The sequence below is a fragment of the Podarcis pityusensis genome (assembly GCF_964106645.2).
Source record: "Podarcis pityusensis genome assembly, chromosome: 14".
NCBI classification, from domain to species: Eukaryota; Metazoa; Chordata; class Lepidosauria; order Squamata; family Lacertidae; genus Podarcis; species Podarcis pityusensis.
Genome location: NC_138039.1, coordinates 32,624,583 through 32,642,142, shown reverse-complemented (window position 1 = coordinate 32,642,142; position 17,560 = coordinate 32,624,583). Strand labels below are relative to the sequence as shown.

At 41.0% G+C, this 17,560-nt stretch overlaps 1 long non-coding RNA gene across 1 annotated transcript in view; it reads left to right on the top strand.

Moving 5' to 3' along the window:
- Window positions 1-17,036, top strand: part of LOC308463684 — an 82,327-nt gene extending 65,291 nt beyond the window's left edge. The window contains exon 5 of the long non-coding RNA XR_013979685.1: window positions 16,586-17,036. This is a non-coding gene — a long non-coding RNA (uncharacterized lncRNA). The remainder of the gene's footprint in view (window positions 1-16,585) is intronic.
- Window positions 17,037-17,560: the final 524 nt, after the last annotated feature.

Below are 17,560 nucleotides of genomic sequence, written 5' to 3'. Positions count from 1 at the left end.
TTTCCAAGTTCAAGTTCAATTCTCTACATTTCCACAACAGTTTGCAATTTTAAAAAAATCACCGCAAACATTACTCAGCATTTTAGTGCAAAGTTCGCCTAATGTACACATTTTGTATGCATTTTTACCTAAGAAACCATTTTTACATGTACACTTTACCCTAGCAGATTCATTTTTGTGCACTGTGCTATGTATGGCTGTGCTCTTTTATCTCTGGTCGGGGACAGAGGATGGTGCTAGGGAGGGAGATGTCGTTGCACCATTCCTTGGTGTGTGGAGTGCCGCAGGGCGCAATCCTCTCCCCAATGCTTTTTAACATCTTTATGCGCCCCCTTGCCCAGATTGTCCAGAGCTTTGGGCTGGGTTGAAAACAAAGACTGGGAGAAAACAAAGACAAAGTACTTTTAATTCCCTCTGAGGAGGATGAGGTCCAGACCTAACCAAAGCACTTGATGAAGCTATCCCACTATACAGGCTGAGTCGCTACAAGCCCCAGTTCCTATCCTTTCAAAATGCTTTAAAAATGCCTTAAGATCTCTCTCTTTAGCATGCAGGGCAGAGGTGCACATTCTCTACCTTCCCTGGTCAGACTGGTGGTTACAATCATACAGAAATCTGGCGTTTGGAGACAGAGCTTAGTGTTTATGCAGGCATTTCTCAGTTCATTGGTCAGTCATTTTTCTAGCTTCACCTCTCCAATGTGTCCACCTTCATTGCTTGGCTATTAGGTCTGAGACATGGATCTCATGGATCTCACATCTCATGAAGTGCTTTTGATCTCAGCATACACACTTGTCTATATGCCTACCAAAGATGCATGCCGTAAGTCTACAGCTTTCTTGCAGAGTTAAGGCTTATCTCCAAGCCTCTGTTCCCCTTCCCTGTTTAATCTCGGTTTAGGCTAGGATTCCCTAATTTATTGACAGAGACTGAAACCCACAAGAATGCACACACACACACACGCACACACACACACACACACACACACACAAATATAACCATGGCTAGTAATGCTCCACATCCTTCAGTTGTAACAGGTTTTGCTAAAGAGAAATGCTATGGTTGCGTTAATACAGTAGAACTCCCATTAGCTGGAAGACTTTGCATAGGTTATCTCATTGTATACGCCATGATTTTGCCGCAACAAACAAACAAACAAACCAGCTCATCAATGGCAGAGATAAGCAAACAAAGGAAAATGGGAGTGAGGGGAAACCTACAGCAGCATTTTAAAATGCAGATTTGCTTGCAGAAATTCACATGTAGATTTCCATAGTCTTCCCACCCCAACATCCCTCATGTGTGGCTGCTGTTGGATTAAGGGGTGTGGAAAACAATAAGGTATGAAACTATCTAATTCAAGGAAGGGGTACCTTTTTTTTTGGCCCAGGGGCACAACTTTCCAGGTGTGACAGGTAAATTTAAGAACACTTAGATTTATGCATTGTGTTCTGAGTTTTCAGAACCTTAGACTTTGAAATATACTTGTAGTCCTGTAGTGAATTCATGCTCTTTATTGCAGCTTGTAAAACAGTGATTGAATTGCCCCCCAAACCTCAGGCTTTTATATACATTATTTACACAATGAGTCCCGTCTGATTGGCTGATTCTGCTTTCTTTCTGGAGACTGATTGGTCTTTTCCTGCAGGCCAATCAGTTGTTGAAGTCTACGATCCTGCCAGCCTAATAGGCTGATTAACTTCCTCCTGGAGTCTGATTGGTCTTTTCCTGCAGGCCAATCAGTTGTTGCATTCTTGGATCCTACTTGCCTATTGATCTAGGATCCAAGCTTAGTACATAACAGACTTCAAAAGCAACAGCTGTAATTTCTTTTTTTTTTAAATGCCACATTGGTGAGTGTGTGTGCATTTTGTTTCTGTTCTAGTCCATGCTAGAGGTCAAATATGGCTCCCATATTTGGGAAATGTGGTTCCATCCTGCAAACTATTTAGAATCCAAACTTTTAAAAATAAGCTTCCGGTCCTCAAGACGGTTGGTGTTAATTTAATCATAATGTACAGAATGATCTGGCTTATGTGAATTAATATCTGACTCTGGGTAGAATGGAAGTTGGGGCTGAGGGCCTTCTGGTCACATGATTCTAAAGCAGCCTTTGCCTGGAGCACTCCAAATTTTTTGGACTACAAGTTCCATCAGCACCAGGCAGCAATTTTAAAATGTGCTGTGGAAGAGAGGATTATAGGGTTGTCTTTGTTTCTGATTTTATTATGTATTTTGGGTTTTTTATATTGTGATTTTATGTTGTGAACCTCCCTAAGATCTGTGGTTGCTTGTTTTTGTTGGCTTTTTGCAGTTTAGTAGCGCTGCAGAGAGCTTGCTGGGGAGACCATGCATTAAAAAGGGACTCAAAAATAACTTAAACAAGGTTTTAATTACAAAAACAAAAGCTCCTTATACACTAAATACATCAACAACAAACCAGACCCAACCACCAACCCATCCCCCAGGGTAATGGGAGAGCTAGGTGCTGCTCCTTATACAGTGGTGCCCCGCAAGACGAATGCCTCGCAAGATGGAAAACCCGCTAGACGAAAGGGTTTTCCGTTTTGGAGGTGCTTCGCAAAACGAATTTCCTATGTGCTTGCTTCGCAAGACGAAAATGTCTTGCGAGTTCATGCGGGGGTTTTTTTCCTTTTCCCCCCCTTTTTCCCAAGCCGCTAAACCGCTTATCAGCTGATCTTTAAGCCGCTTATCAGCTGATCCTTAAGCCGCTTAACAGCTGATCGCTAAGCCGCTTATCAGCTGATCCGCTAAGCCCGCTAAGCCGCTAATACTGTAGCGCTAATCCGCTAAACCGCTAATGGGCTTGCTTCGCAAGACGAAAAAACCCACAAGACGAAGAGACTCGCGGAACGGATTCTTTTCGTCTTGCGAGGCACCACTGTATACTACACCCAATTGCCAACACAGCTTAATCAATTCAACTCAGCAGCACCTGCTATGTTTCACAGCTGTAAAGCTGGGTCTCGTTATCTTGCTCTGGCCCTTGCTCTGGCCCCTTAAAGACATACACATCGGGTGGAACAATGATGAACCTTTACATTTAAAGAAACCATTCAACAGTTTTCCATGAGGTATAATTAATAACTAACCAGGTCATTCCACCTCATCTAAAAACTGCCCATCTCTGTGTTTTTGAGTCTAACAACTGAGATTTGGGTTGCAAGGACGTAGTAACATATTCAGTGACCTCAGCAAAACTCACTGGAGCTCGATTCCTGAGAACTTTGGACACTGACCTTATGGTGATCTGGCATCAGCAATTTTGGGACTTGGCACTCATGGACAAATTAACCAATCAGCTTTGAGCTTGAAGAAAAAAAATCAAAGCATGGAAACAATTTAATGCTGTTTGGTCAAGTTTTATAATTTATTCAGCCACAAAAGGACACGGATATAGACCATAGGACTTCCATGGAAAAACTTTGGCAGGACACATTTGAAAGGCAGATATGATTATGTAATCATTTTACTGGAACTGATTGAAACACCTTCCTTTATTTTTCCTTTCTATTGTGTTATATCGTATTGTTTGATATTTGAAAAATGAATAGAAATGTTGTTGTTTTGAAAGAAAATCCTTGCAGAGTACAGAGGTCAAACCATCACAATATCACCAAATTACAAACGTATCAGGATAGCTATTGCTACATAAGAAAAATAGAAGGAAATGATGGTGTTCAGTTGGCTTGGAGGTCACATAACTCCACACCCTCCAACATTTATTTGATAAAAATAGGGGTGTCCTAGGGGAAAATGGGAGATTCCAGGATCCAATCAGAAACCGGGACGGCTTCTGTAAATCCAGGGCTCTCCTTGGAAAATAGGGACACTTGGAGGGTCTGAAAGTAGCCTGCTGCACAAAAGTAAAAATTACATCCACTGCTCCACCCACTTTTTCCTCTGGCCCCTGGTCACCACTGGCATGCGGCCCTCAGTAGGTTGCGTAGATGGGAATGCAGGTTTCTGGCTGGAAAAAGGTCCCTCAGCCCTGAACTCTCTTTTGTAAAGGCCCCATTCACGAACAGAGATGTTCCTTGATCATTAATTGTCTCTTTCCAGGCTTCCAAGTGGTGAGGGAAGCCTTAGCTCTCTCGTATCCCCCCTTCGTGGGTATGTAGCTGAATGGTGCATGACATAACCACCAATAAATGTAGGCTCCAATTATACTTTTTCGGCACCCACAATGAAGTTGACTGGAGCATTATTAAAAGGCCTTTTCATTCGCCAGAGCTCTGCAGAGGAAGCCCATGTCCAAGGCCCCTTTTTGGATCACTTAAGCACCGTTTGTGAGAAGGCCGATGGTGGATTATTGGGCACATCGCTTCGACAGCCACCCTCAGCGTCACTGTGCCTCCGCCTGGCCACCCACTGCGCAGATACCTCATAGGAAACCCATTCACACAAGGATTAGGCTTTGGGCATCTTTGTGTACTGCGTTATACATGTGTTCAGGGTCAGCTCCTGGATGGAGACAGCTCCAGGGAGTTAATAATGGAGTTGAAGAGGGTCAGCTGTAGCAGTGATGGCTTCCCATCCTTTCAAAACTGTGCTGTGGAACAAGTCTTCTGGTTAAAGAAACTTGAATTTGGCACAGCTTGCATTTTCTCCCCTTAAGACTCATGATCACTGCAGATGGTGACAGCAGTCACAAAATTAAAAGATGCCTGTTTCTTGGGAGGAAAGCAATGACAAACCTAGACAGCATCTTAAAAAGCAGAGACATCACCTTGCCAGCAAAAGTCCGTATAGTTAAAGCTATGGTTTTCCCAGTAGTGATGTATGGAAGTGAGAGCTGGACCATAAAGAAGGCTGATCGCCGAAGAATTGATGCTTTTGAATTATGGTGTTGGAAGAGACTCTTGAGAGTCCCATGGACTGCAAGAAGATCAAACCTCCCCATTCTTAAGGAAATCAGCCCTGAGTGCTCACTAGAAGGACAGATCATGAAGCTGAGGCTCCAATACTTTGGCCACCTCATGAGAAGAGAAGACTCCCTGGAAAAGACCCTGGTGTTGGGAAAGATGGAGGACACAATGAGAAGGGCACGACAGAGGACGAGATGGTTGGACAGTGTTCTCGAAGTTACCAGCATGAGTTTGACCAAACTGCGGGAGACAGTGGAAGACAGGAGTGCCTGGTGTGCTCTGGTCCATGGGGTCACAAAGAGTCGGACACGACTAAATGACTAAACAACAACAAGTCTCATGGACCATGATGGCTATGCTCTGCCTCCACAATACCAGCCGTTGGAAATCTCAGGAGAATGGCGGTCTCTTGTGCTTGGGTCCTGCTTGTGGGTTTCTCACAGGCTTCTGGTTGGCCACTGTGGGAACAGGATGCTAGACGAGAAGGGCCATTGGCCTGATCCAGCAAGCTCTTATTATTAAGACCCTTTAAGCAACTACATTTCTTCCCCGTGCCCCAGGCTTCATAGGAGGTTTATGGAGAAAAGCTGTGCTTTACTTTATTCTAAGAAACAACTCTGGTTAGATAAGAGACAGTGTTATGTAGTGGTTAGAGTGTTGGACTAAGACCTTGGAGAGAAAGGTTTGAATCTCCAACTCAGCCATGAAGCTCCCTTGGCCAGTCACTCATTCTCAGCCTGACCCACCTCACAGGGTTGTTGTGGGTGATAAAACGGAGAGGAGGAAAACTCTGCCCACAAACTTGAGCTTCTTAGGGGAAAGGCGGGATATAAATTTAATTAATGACTTAATGATAAGATGAAATATTTGTCTAAGCACTCCATAGTTAAACTGTGTATATATTAGATTAGCTTTCCCAACCTAGTGCCCTCCTGATATTTTGGATTAAAACTCCCAACAGCACCTGACTGGAGTTGATGGGAGTTGTAGTGTAAATCACCAGGTTGTGGAAGACTGATCTAATATACATCCTTTATACAGTGACATTGCTTCCCCTATTATCCTCCCTCACAACACTTCAGGGATCATTTGATTTTGTCTGTCTGTGTCATTCCCCATTCTTAAGAAAGAAACTGGCAGATGATAATGGAATCATAAAATTGTAAAGCTGAAACAGACCCCGTAAGGATCATCTTGTTCAATGCATAGCTCTATCAATGCAACATGCCTTGCAAACACAGGAACTACTTTAAACATTTGTGGCTTTTCCTAAAGAATCCTGGGAACTGTAGTTTGTTAATACTGCTGAGAGTTGTTAGAAGACCCCTATTCCCCTCACAAAGTTGCAGTTCTCAGAGCGGCTTATCAATAAACTCATCTTTCCAGGGAACTCACAGGACACAAAAGCCTTGATCATGGGAGTAGTTCTCCTATGGGCTAATGCAATTGCTGGGGAATGGGGGAAACTGGGGATTCATCTGCGGCTCAGATTTTTATCTGAGCCAGAGAATAATTTAGAGAGAGGGGCTTTACAATCTGATGTTCCTGTTATTTGTATTTCTGAAAGTGATTTTAAAAACAGACAAAAACCCCACCTGTTGTTTGAGATGGGCTTTTAAGTGTCCCTGAAATTTGTTTCCCATAACCCCTCCCTGAAACTTTGCTTCAAGTCCAGAGACCTGGCATTTTCTTGGGCCAGCCATTATAGGCTCTCAAACAGATGCCTCTGTTCCACTGCATTCATTTTGCAATTTTAAAACAATTTCCATCTAGACAGCCAGTTCTGTGGTAACTATGGCTTTTGTGCTGCCATTCTTCCTCTTATGCTTGGAAGATACTCCCACACACTCTTCCCTACACAATGACAGAACGTTGTCTTTGCAGTGTGTGGTATTTTCACATTGATGGGACTCTTTAAATAGTGCATTGTAAAAAGTAGTGCATCCTAATAAGGCCTGCCAATTTAAGGCAACATCGGAATAGATTATGTTCTTCCCAAGAATCTCTGTATATGTAAACCAGCACCTTAAGGGCACATCTGCACCAAAGATCAGCCTTCAATAACCTGATGTATTTTGGACATCAGCCCCAGCCAGCATGGGAACTGTAGTCTCAAACATCCAAAGAGCACCAAGTTTTTCATAGCTCTCATAGACAGTCATTGCAGTCCCATACCCTCCAACATTTCTCCGATGAAAACAGGGATGTCCTATTTAATAATAATAATAATAATAATAATAATAGTACCCCACCCATCTGACTGGGTTGCCAGAGCCACTCTGGGTGGCTTCCAACATATGTAAAAACATAATAAAGCATTAAACATTTAAAAAACTTCCCTATGCAGGGCTGCCTTTAGATGTCTTCTAAAGGTTGTATAGTTATCTCCTTGGCCCAGGGCTCGCATAACTCTATAAGCTCCAACATTTCTCCAGTAACTCCTAAGGAGAAGCAGGACATTCTGGGATCAAATCAGAAAATGGGACGGCTTCTATAAATCTGGGTTTGGAGGGTCTGCAGTCCTCTGTGTGTCTATTCAGAAGTAAGCTTCATTGAGTTCAGTGAGGTGTGTTTAGGGCTGAATTCCCACCCTGCTTTAGTGGGAGCAGGAAGACTGGGATTGTCGTTCTGGCAACAGGGATCTATAAACTGGTGGCAAAGAACCTGTGGCCTTCCAGATCTTGCAAGACTTCAGTGCCTATCATACCTAAACAAGCATAGGTTATGAACGACGGGAGTTGCAGTCCAGCAACCTTTGGAGGACCACAGTTTCCTCACACTGGTGCTAAATAACCATATCAACCAGGATTTTTGCGGGGAAATCATTACTGTTACACTGGAACAGGACTGCTAAAACTTTGTAGTACAGATATATAAATATAGTGTTTGCAATCCTTGCAGGGAACTCTGGGGATGGTAGCTCTCTGAGGGGACTGGGGGCCTCCTAACAACTCTCCACACCATTAACAAACTACAGTTCCCAGAATTCTTTGAGGGAGAAGCCATGACTGTTTAAAGTAGCACTTTAAATGTATGGTGCGAATATGTTCTCAGGCACCTTCCTAGAAGTGGGGAACAGCTTCAGGGACAGGAGGTGGTGCTGGACTCAAGTCAGGTGACTTTTCCATGGGCAATTGGGACATTCAATAATGCTAAGGAAAGTCTCTCCTCAGACAACCTGCAGGGCCTCAGCATCTAGATCATGGGTAGGCAAACTAAGGTCCGGGGGCCAGATCTGGCCCGATCTCCTTCTAAATCTGGCCCACGGACAGTCTGGGAATCAGTGTGTTTTTACATGAGTAGAATGTGTCCTTTTATTGCATCTGTGGGTTATTTGTGGGGCCTTCCTGGTGTTTTTACATGAGTAGAATGTATTCTTTTATTTCAAACGTATCTCTGGATTATTTGTGGGACATAGGAATTCATTCGTTGTTTTTTTCAAAATATAGTCCGGCCCCCCACAAGGTCTGAGGGACAGTGGACCGGCCCCCTGCTGAAAAAGTCTGCTGACCCCTGATCTAGATCAGAGCCTCCCAGTGCTCTGGGCCCCTTCCAAAGACCCAGTTTGGCATTCACATCCCATTCTTCCTCTCCTTATGAGAGATGTTGCCACATGGCTCGTGACACATTTAGACACTTAAAATACACTAGTATAAACAACTGGTGAGTAATACGAAAGTCAGTTTTCACATCCCCACCACCCCAGCTATCTCCATGTTTTCTGCCCCTCGACGCCAGATTTTGTTCAAAAACTTGGTTTGTTTCCCAACACTTACAAGCACAGACACACAGAGTGGTGGTTTTTTTGTGTGTGGGGTGGGGGGTAATAGCAAAATGTTGGTTAAGCATTGCCTCCTTTAAAGAAAAATGGATCAAATTTTAAATGCCCATTAAATTGTTCTTAAAAGGTTACAGGTGACATTTGTATCCATTTAGTTAATTGACAAGAGCTGGGGGTTTTAGTACTGGAAAATCCATCTCAGTATTTTACTGGAAATCGCGTTAAGATGGATTTTGGCGCCAGAATGTATACCTGAAATGTGTAAGATTGTGTGTGTGTGTGTGTGTGTGTAAATTCTGTAAAGTGATTTTAAATTTCATGGTGGTTTTTGCAAAATGTTAGCGCAAACACAAATCTTCCACATTTAAAAAAGAGAATCCTCCCCAGTCTTTCCCCTCCCATGTTGCTCTATATGAAATTAACATTTTTATGTGCATTGTTTGCTGTTGGATTACGCCTTTGGCTGCCGCCTCAGTTTTGAACTCAGCAACGTTATCAGTCAATAGGCATATTTATCAAAGCAAAAGAAATGGACTCGTGTATATTTAACTATCATTAATTTAGATTGTGGGCAACAAAACAGATTTATATACACACACGCACACATGGGGGGGGTGATCTGTTTCGTGACTCGCTGGCACGGCCCAGTGAAATCCATGTAAAATAAACAGTGCCTATTTATAGCCTTGCTCAGGCTGCCTGTAGGCTTTTGTGTAGCTGTGTTTACTCTGGATGAATGGGGGTTTTCAATCAAAAGCCAGATTCCGGAAGGGAAATCTGCCCCGGGTTTTCTGCAGAGCAGAGAGGGTAGCTCATATGTCATGAGCAAAATATGTGATGCTATAAAAAGTGGAGTGGAGTTTCACTCAGACAGAATCAGGATCCCTCCCCAGCGCTCAAAGGCTTTTTAAGTGCCTTGAAACCGAGTGCATGTGATTATTAGAGCAGATGTCTGAGAGAAGGGAGGGTTAGGGCTGGCTCCCTGATTCTTGTTCGGTTGTCGTACAATTAATTAAAGTAATTGGGGCAGTCTGGCGCCTCAGCCAGGAAGTATTTGGAAGGGGATCCTCCCGTCTACGAGAATTCGGCCATTTCAACCATAGTATTTCTTTTTTAAAAACCCACACTAGGGAAAATGAGTTCAATATGAGGGGGATGTGTTGATTCCAGAAGCACACCTGGATGGAAGCAGAACTTACTTCAGTGGGTCAAATCCTCCAGGAACTAAGGTTGCCAACTTTTCCTTACTGGCAGGGCTCTTGTGCCTGTTAAACATCTGGCTGACAGGCAGATGTCCAGCAGTTGCACCTTTGCCAACCTGGAAAAGACAATAGGTGGGAAGAGCTTCATCTCTACCCATCCTGCAGCTGTTAAAAGCACAGGTGCCCTGGTGGTTGGGAGAGGTAGCAACATACCTTCTTCAAAGGTATTAATGCACTGCTGGTGACTTGCATTATTTTTTATGCTGAGAGCAAAAGTAGTTAGATTCTTTCCCCAAGTGCAAGTATTACTGAGAGAGAAACATCCACTGGTTTTATTTTTATATAGACTGTGTGTATACACAAATTTGCACACAAAACAGATATATAGACACAAATAATTAAGATAGATTAATGTAGAATTATTTTAGGTTTAGAATGGAAGATTAAATTAAAAGTGCACCCCTTGAAAGCAAGTTCCCCTTGCTCATTTGTTAGCAAATATGTTTGGGGTTATAGCTTTATGTTGCAAAGCCCCTTAGACTTTTATTTTTTATTTTTAATAAAGCTGTTGAGTACTATAGATTTCTTTCTGGGGAGCACAGGCAAAACACCACCCAAATTCCCCCTCCCAGCTATTTCATTTTCAATAAGGAAGCATTGCCATCCCTTCTGCAATTATTTATGTATCTCTCATTCATGTATCTGTAGTTCTCTGCATGTGGTCAAACAAGTCCATTCTGGGTTGTTGACTCACCAAACAGAAACGTAATCTTCTGAGACTGAACACACAATGAATGTTGGCATCTAAACAGCTATGTAAATATAGATGAAGCCAGTTCTAGGGTGTGTGTGTATTTTTGTTCTGATACAGGAATTCAAAGGAGGAATAATTCCAGGTGATTTACAGTATATGTGATCCAGTTATGTAACTTCTACAAACATTCCTCTGATTTATTTTAAAATATAAACTGATTATGCCGTTACTAGTACTGGAATTTATTGCTTGGTAAATCTGCATGTAGCATCCTTGCATTAATTACAGATTTAAAAGAGTGTATTTATTGAAAAATCACAGCTGTCCCTATTAAAAATGCTAATTACTGATAGCATTTTAAACAAATTTGTGTACATCCTTCAATCCCCAAATGATTTGGCTTGTGAGTGAACAGTAGCGAAAAATAGTCATTAAATATCCCTCCACTGACATATGCATATTTGTTTATAGAGGCACTGTGATCTTTTAATTGGTTAAAATGCATTAATTGGCATTTTTTAAAAGACCTGACTTTGTAGAGAGTTCTAACTAGAAGGGGGGAGTGAGAAGATCTAGAGAAAGATTTATCCTCTGATTTCAGTTTATTTATTTTGGAGGCTATATTGTCTAAGGCTGTGGGCTTAATCAAACTCAGAAGTAAGTGCCAGGAAACTCATTAGGACTAAAGCCCCATCTACACTATAGGTTTAAAGTAGTATCATACTTTAAACAGTACATACTTTAAACAGTAATGGCTTGCCACAGAGAATCATGGGAAATGTAGTTGGGTAAGGGTACAATCTGCAGAGTGGTTTAACAAGCAATCCCTGTGGAAACTGTAGCTCTGTGAGGGCAAGAAAGATGCCTTATTAACTCTCCATATCCAGTTCCCAGGATTCTTTGGGGGAAGCCATGACTGTTTAAAGTGTCATGATACTGCTTCAAATGTATAGCGCAGGTGGAGCCTTGCATCTCAGTAAATGTGCATAGGATGAGGCTATACATTTCTCCTCTTTGTGTCCACCAGCAAGAAGGCTTTTCTTATATCAGGGATGAGCAGCTGAGGCACTTTTCCCCAGGCTCCTGGTAAGCCTACAAAATTATAAATCGGGATTTCCCAAACTTGGGTCTCCAGTAGGGCTGCCATACGTCCAGATTTTTCCTCATTTTTGTTTTTACTTTTTGAAATTTGGCAACCCTAGACTCTCCAGCTGTTTATGGACTACAACTCTCATCATCCCTAGCTAGCAGGACCTGTTCTAAATCAAGTTATGGTAAGATGCTCAGTTTGCTTTTAAGGAAAATGGGGGGATGCTTTATTTAGAATACGTGTACCAAAAGGTGTACACTTTTCTTCAGCCAAAAGGTGTGCAAAGTGGCTTACATACTCAGGAGTCTTGGCAAGATGGCACGAGTTTCACATAGAGCTAGTCTGTGGGGGTTGGTTTGCAAGGCAAAATAGACCTCTAGCCTTACTCTGCCTTTCAAAGTGTTTAGGAAACTGAGTGGCTCTTGAATAGAAAAGCTACAGAATCGTCAATGAGAAAGGTAAGGTGCATAAAAATGCCCCTCAAACACAACAAACAAACAAAGATTCTACTATAAGAGGATTATATTTTATTATTTATTGTATTTAACAAATCTGCATGCTGCTTTTTAATAAGAGTTCTTCTGAAAGCAGTTTGCAATCCACATGTCAAACATACATTTGATTCCATGGCTGAATTTCCCAACTCTGGTTTCGGAGTTTAGATGAACAACAACCATAATTTCTGGATTTAAAATTACCAACCTCCTATTACAAGTTGTCAGTCACTGCTGAGTTCTTTTCCGCTCTTGTTCTCATTCCCTCTCTGCCTTTCTCTCCTTCCCTTCTTCCTTCCCCCCTTCCTTTTTTAAAAATCCCTTCTTCCATTTGATGCCCTTCAGTCATTTCTGTCCTTGCTTTAATTGTTTTTTTTAAATAAATAAATAAATAAATATTTAACTAAAATTGCTTTATTCCCAAAGTTATCCAAAGACAGTTACATATCAAAGGAGAAACTGAGTGTATCATTCCGTTTGGTGCAGATTATAAGCATGCAAATGTGTTAGATTAGAAACAGCTTTTCCAAAATAGAAGTTGGAAAATGGCAACTGAAGAATTTGGCCTTATTTGGGTCCAGAAATTTGATCTTGAAAATATGTTCTGTTGTTTGTTTTAAATATATGCAGTGATGATTGAGTTTGCAATAGAGGATGTGGTAGAGTGTGAAAAAAAACTGAGAGAGGGTGGCTGGGGTGGGATCCTCATATTGTTTTAATTATGTAGCTTCCAATCATTTTCACAAAGCTGATTCTCAGCTCTGAACCTAGTCCTTTTCCTGTGCTTTAAAAATTATTACTTACATTTAATACAGGTTTCAAATGACATTTGTTATCACCCGACCCCTATTAGCAAATCAGAATTCTGGAAACAAACGAAACAAGCCTTTCCTGATCAAGGTGGTGACTCTGTTCATGTTGCTTTTGTTAATACATAATTTTGGAGAAAAAATAAACTGTGAGCACTGGCGAAGTTACAGATAAGCATGTTCAAGGCCAGGTGGTTAGGAGGAAACCTTTCCGTAAATTTGCAGGTGGAAAAACAGAATGAGCTCAGGGAGAGACATATCAGCAAAATGTCCAACATGCATCAAGCATTCTGCCCATTCACCCCCAGTTTTGCAATCCTCCAAATTACAATATGCACATACAGCAAAAGGAGGTGGTAGAAATCCTGAATTGTACCACATTGTTCTATAGGTAGGGGAATGTTCTTTTTAATTTTCTCGCATGTAGAAAAACTTTCTGCCAGTAAATAATGATGATAATAAATATTAATAATAATAAAAGCAATAATGGTACATTAGGAGGAAAGGTTACCATAGTCTTCCCTGCATTGTGATAGTTTTCTATTTGTAGACATATATTTTTTAATATGGTGGAGAAATAAAAAACTGTTTCCCTGCACCCCTAAATTCTGAAATGGAACAGCCTATCCCACTCACATTTCATTCCACTGCATGCATCGATTAGGAGGGACACAGTGCACATACAAAATTATCAGTTGTAAATACATTTAATATTAAATTGCTTCAGATTAAATTGCTCCCCCCTCGCCACGTATTCAAAGAAAAAGGAGAATTCCAGGCATAAGTAAAAAAAATGTATTGCAGTACAACAGAGATTCAGCCAATGCTCTTAACTCTGTTATTTATGTGTTTATGATGTTATATGTTGTTTTGTTTGTGTCACAAAAGCAAATAAAATTTATTTAAAAGAAAGGACAGTTCTTGTGATTAGCATCTTATCACTCCCAATGAACACTAGTGTGAGAACCTAGAATTGGACCAGGAAACTATCCTAGGAATTCCTTTGTCCACCTGACTCTACTGAGAATGGGCTGATTCAGTTCACATTTAAAAGTAAATTTACCTAATCTGCGCTTTCAGAAAAATGCATGAGCTGAAACACAGTCACCATTTGAAATTTGCTAGAATTCTGAAATGTAGTTCTCCAGCCAAGTAGCAAATGTATATATTAGGGTGAAGTGTGCATAGAAATGAATATATAGGTGAAAGAAACATAGCAAATTGCATCATATATGGGGAAATTGCTTGACAAAAATGTGTATACTAGGCAAAGTTGCACAATAAATGTTTCTTTCAAGAGGACTTCACACTAAAATGCAGATGAATATTAATGAGGACATGGAGGGGGGAAATTGTGCTCTAGTGCAGAAATGTGAAGAACTGAATGTAAGACTTCAAAAATTACAAACAGGAATATTTCCGTACTTGCCATTGATAGTGGTATAGTTGATGGGGGTTTTTCAGATTTTTCAGCATGCTGCCACATGATGCAATTATTTTTCAGTTAGACTGTACATCATTATTCAGAATGATGTATAGTCGACTCGCAACTTGCATGCATTTATGGCCGGTTGAAATGACACAATTTAAATGCACGCAAGGTGCGGAGGTCAGAGGTCTTTCTGCATCAGGTTTTCTGGCCAGAGCCCTTGCAAGAGCTTTCCAGAACCTGGTAAGAAAGGTGCAGAGCTTGAAAGCTCTCTGCCTTGCTTGGGGAGTAAAGCCTGTTTGGCCCAGAAATTAAGATGGTTCACATGGGGGTGGTTCACATAGGGGCTACGTGTATTTGTGTATATGCGCCACCCCCTGCACAAGATATGGGTCAACTCTACCAAAGAATTTTTTTCCTTCTACTGCCAAAGAAAAACTGACTTTCATGATATATCCCGAATGGATCCTCAATATTTCCATTTTTGTGGCATGTCTGCAAACATCATCCTGGTTTCTGTGTGGAAGGGGCGAGAGGTTCGTGGTTGGGCCTTGAGACCCATCTCCTTTGCACCACTTCCTCTGATTGTGCCCCCCGAGCTGTCAGTCTGCGAGTTCAGTTCAGAGGTGAGATGTGCCAGATGGGGACCATGGTACTCAAAGTACTGCTCGTGAAAGCAATCTTTTTCCCCCCCCATAAGATATTTATTAAGATTTCAAAAATAGAAAAGAGTTACAATGGTAATAATAAGAAAGAATAAAAAATGAAAGAAGAAAATACAAGATACAAAAAAAAATACAAAAAAAGATAACAACAATTAAAAACAAATCAATCTTTCCATAACTTATCTTTCACTCACTTGTTTCCCTGACCTCCTCACACCTCCCTTTTTTGTATTCCAATTCAATAAATTAATTCAGCAAATCCTTTCCCTCTTTGTTTTTATCTTAAACCTTTGTCTTAATATATAATAATTGTATATTCTCATCTGTTAACAGTCCATTTTTACATACTCCTTGTAGCATTACTACTGAAAACCCCTTAGCTTCATTCCAACACCATCCTAACATTCATTAATTTTACAGTATTTCTGTAGATAATCTTTACATTTCTTCCAATCTTCTTCCACCGGCTCTTCTCCCTGGTCTCGGATTCTGCCAGTCATTTCCGCCAGTTCCATATAGTCCATCACCTTCATCTGCCATTCTTCCAAGGTGGGTAGATCTTGTGTCTTCCAATACTTTGCAATAAGAATTCTTGCTGCTGTTGTGGCATACATAAAAAAAGTTTTATCCTTCTTTGGCACCAATTGGCCGACTATGCCCAGGAGAAAGGCCTCTGGTTTCTTCAGGAAGGTATATTTAAATACCTTTTTCATTTCATTATAGATCATCTCCCAGAAAGCCTTAATCCTTGGGCACGTCCACCAAAGGTGAAAGAATGTACCCTCAGTTTCTTTACATTTCCAACATTTATTATCGGGCAAATGATAAATTTTTGCAAGCTTGACTGGTGTCATGTACCACCTGTATATCATTTTCATAATATTCTCTCTTAAGGCATTACATGCCGTGAACTTCATACCTGTGGTCCATAACTGTTCCCAGTCAGCCATCATAATGTTATGTCCAACATCTTGTGCCCATTTAATCATAGCAGATTTCACTGTTTCATCTTGAGTATTCCATTTCAACAGCAAGTTATACATTCTTGACAAATTCTTAGTTTTGGGATCTAATGAAAGCAATCTTTAGCTGCCTACAAAATTTCTTAATAATAACCAGGCTTGCCATAGCTCAGGCAGACACATATTTCTTCTAGTCTCTTAGTCCAGGAGATGAAGAAGTACACAACTTTTCCCCTGTATCGGAAAGTTTTTAATGTTTGACATTTTATTATGTTTTTATATGTGTTGGAAGCTGCCCAGAGTGGCTGGGGCAGAAGTGTGGGGTTGTTGTTGTTGTTGTTGTTGTTGTTGTTGTTGTTCTTCTTCTTCTTCTTCTTCTTCTTCTTCTTCTTCTTCTTCTTCTTCTTCTTCCTTGGCCCAAGAATATTCCAGAATATTAGGCATTATTACTGGAGAATCATTAGGGTACATACGGGATGTGACTACATCCCTGAAACTTTTCTCATTCAGGTACAACCCGCCATTAGTGTGGAAAGGAAAGGAAAACTCCCTCTCCAATAACAGCAACATATGACCAAAGGGTTCAGACAATCAGCTACAGATTCACTGCAAAAAATGTCAGATCAAACAGCAACAATGACAGCATAAAATAGTAAGTGTTGAATGGTCCTGAAATTGATAGATTTTATGATCTCTATCTAGAACGCACCCAACATTCCTTTGCAGGGCAAAGTCAGTCCAGACGCTTTTGAGAATACAAATGCAAAAAATTGTAAATATTTTCGGCTCACACCTTACTTGCAGCAAGTGGCCGGATCTATGCCACTTCAGCACTACAGTCTACTTTCATTATACACGATTAATAGTGTGATTTGGGAGCAGCTATTCTAGTATTTTGGGGACTCAGGTGTTATATAGCACCAGAAGATTGTAAGCACATAAAAGCATATTGCTCATTAAAATCCTGATAGTCTCAATTTTACTATGCCTTCTTGAGAGCATTATGTTTTACAAGGAGCAATCCTGCTACGCACACAATAAAGCTCTAGCGTGATTGCAACAATGCAAAATAGACTCCCTTAAGGATGAGCACAACCAGCCTGTGTTGTAACTAGGGATGGGGGAGAAGCTCAATCCAGCTCACATCTAAAGGGAAACGTAACATTTTTCTATTTTCTTAAACAATATGTGAACTGAAAACGCAGCCACATCTTTCATATTTTGCATTTCTCCACTTTTTGCAGTGGAGCAATGTGTACAAAGATTAATATACTGGGGTAAAGTATGCATATGTTTGTGAAAATAACATACAAAAATTCATTACATTTGGGGAAATTGTGTTGTGTGCTTTAGACAGAACTGCATATAAAAATGTGTGCAGTAGGAGAGGTAAAGGTAAAGGGACCCCTGACCGTTAGGTCCAGTTGCAGACGACTCTGGGGTTGTGGTGCTCATCTCGCTTTACTGGCCGAGGGAGCCGGCGTA